This window comes from Emys orbicularis, chromosome 15, assembly GCF_028017835.1.
Source record: "Emys orbicularis isolate rEmyOrb1 chromosome 15, rEmyOrb1.hap1, whole genome shotgun sequence".
Classification (NCBI taxonomy): Eukaryota; Metazoa; Chordata; order Testudines; family Emydidae; genus Emys; species Emys orbicularis.
The window spans coordinates 7,562,853-7,565,092 of record NC_088697.1 but is presented as its reverse complement, the minus strand read 5'-3'; the positions used below and the strand labels follow the sequence as shown (position 1 = coordinate 7,565,092).

Here is a 2,240-nt window from a genome sequence, read left to right as displayed (position 1 = left end):
TATTCAAGATGTGGGTGTACCATGGATTTATATAAGGGCAATAAGATATTCTTCATCTTATTCTCTATCCTTTTTTTTAATGATTCCTAACATCCTGTTTGCTTTTTTTGACTGCAGCTGCACACTGCGTGGTTGTCTTCAGAGAACTATCCATGACGACTCCAAGATCTCTGTCCTGATTAGTTGTAGCTAAATTAGCCCCCATCATATTGTATGTATAGTTGGGGTTATTTTTTCCAATGTGCATTACTTGACATTTATCCACATTAAATTTCATTTGCCATTTTGTTGTCCAATCACTTGGGCACTTTTGTGAGATCTCTTTGAAGTTCTTCACAGTCTGCATTGGTCTTAACTATCTTGAGCAGTTTAGTATCGGCTGCAAACTTTGCCACCTCACTTTTTACCCCTTTCTCCAGATCATTTATGAATAAGTTGAATAGGATTGGTCCTAGGACTGACCATTGCGGAACACCACTAGTTACCCCTCTCCATTCTGAACACACTGATGTGCGAACCTGGAGAAAGTGGCAGCAGCCCTTCAATAGGTCAGCTGGTAGAGCAAAGGACTGGAGCCGGCGCTCAGGAAGTCATCCTTACGTCGCCCTTCTGACTCCAGCTTGAAGGAGAGCTTCTTTTTCTTCCCCTTGCTGAGAAAGAGCAAAAGAAGAAAGAAAGGTCAGGTGGGCCAACTCAGTGCACAAGTCCACACTTTCTTTTCTTGCTTGGGAACCCGAAATGAGGGACTCGTGGTGGGTAAAGGCACTGCTGCACTTCCAGAAAACAGCCCACTGTTGCACACAAAGAGTATGCTAAAGCCTGGGATTGAACCAGGGAACCTCTAGAGCTTCAATCTAACACTCTCCCAACTGAGCTACTTTAACACATGAAGGGCCTGTTTTTGGCCTGCTGCTTCTCTGTCTGGGATGTTTTTGTCAGCCATGGCACACAAAAAGGGCATCATTGCAAGTGGCCCACGAAGGCAAGATGAATTTTTGCCTGCCTTGCTAAGCTTGACTTTTTTCCTCATCCCATTCCTACCTTAGATCCTGGGTTACCTGGTGGCTGAAGATGGTCCATTGTCTCAAGCGGTGCCAGAGCCTGACATAGTGCCCCTGGGCAGCCTTTGCTCTGCACATGCCGACCGTGCACATTTGCAAATACTTTAAAGCTCCTGTCAGTAAGTTCTGGGGACAGTTGCTCACCTTCAGAGGAAGCTCCCTAAAATTGGCCTGTCTCACCCAGTGGTACATTGACCTCTGTTCAGACTGACCTGAAGTGGGGGCCTCGCTGCTGTGGCCGCCACTGCTGTGAGGGTGGCCACTGTTGTGGATGAAGCCATCCTGCAAGCACCTTCCACCTAGCCACCCACTGAAAGTCCTGTAGGATGTAAGGTGGGGGTAGAAGAACACTAGGGGGGGCTTCCTAATCTCCTCCCCCTTCCACCACCATCGGCCATCCCATACCCAGTGCTGCATCCAGTGAGGTAAAAAAAAATGCAGCCATATCCGAAGAGTCAGTTGCATTCTTTGTGGTTGCCCCGCCATTCCCCTCGGGCCTGACCTGACCTCCAGCTCAGCCACACACTGAAAATTGAAAAACAAAAAAGTAGAGCTGTAAAAGGCTTCAAAGCCCACCAGGCCCAACCCCCCTTCTTATACGGCAGAAAAGCCACACTTCTCCTGATTTGGTAGGGACATCCTATTGCCCCACAAGAAGTGGAAGGCCATCATGTTCGGTCTCAGCAGCACTCGTGGAGCAGGGGGATATACATGGCTGAGGAAATTCCCCACAGCCAAAAGATAGGTCTTGAGCATCACAACTTTGTAGGCTAATAACAAGGTCCACTTACGCCACCGGCCGAGCCCAGGACTGGCTTTAGGCCGATTCCTCCAATCCCCCAGAATTGGGCCCCATACCTAAGAGGGCCGCGTGCCCAGCCAGAGCGCAGCAAGCCCGTGGCCCCGCTTCCCCGGCTGGAGCACGGCAATCCAAAGTGCCGCCAAAGACTCGGAGCGCTGCCCGGTGAGTATAAGCCCCACGAATCGGGCCCCGCACTTGCTAAAGCCGGCCCTGGCCGAGCCATTCCTTACAGGCCAGCAACCGCTTCTCCCAGTTCGTGTTCCCCACCTCATCCCCAACCGAATGCTAGAAGGCCCAGCTCATCAATGTGCCCACTCTTGCAGCCCTCCTCTTCTGCCCTGACTGATAGGGAGAAGTATTAAGCCTCCCTCCCTTAG

The 2,240-nt window shown here is 50.4% G+C and overlaps 1 non-coding gene across 1 annotated transcript; it reads right to left on the bottom strand.

Annotated features, from left to right (window-relative positions):
- Window positions 1-810: 810 nt before the first annotated feature.
- Window positions 811-884, bottom strand: TRNAF-GAA (transfer RNA phenylalanine (anticodon GAA)). The gene has a single exon. It is a non-coding gene; the product is annotated as a tRNA-Phe (tRNA).
- Window positions 885-2,240: the final 1,356 nt, after the last annotated feature.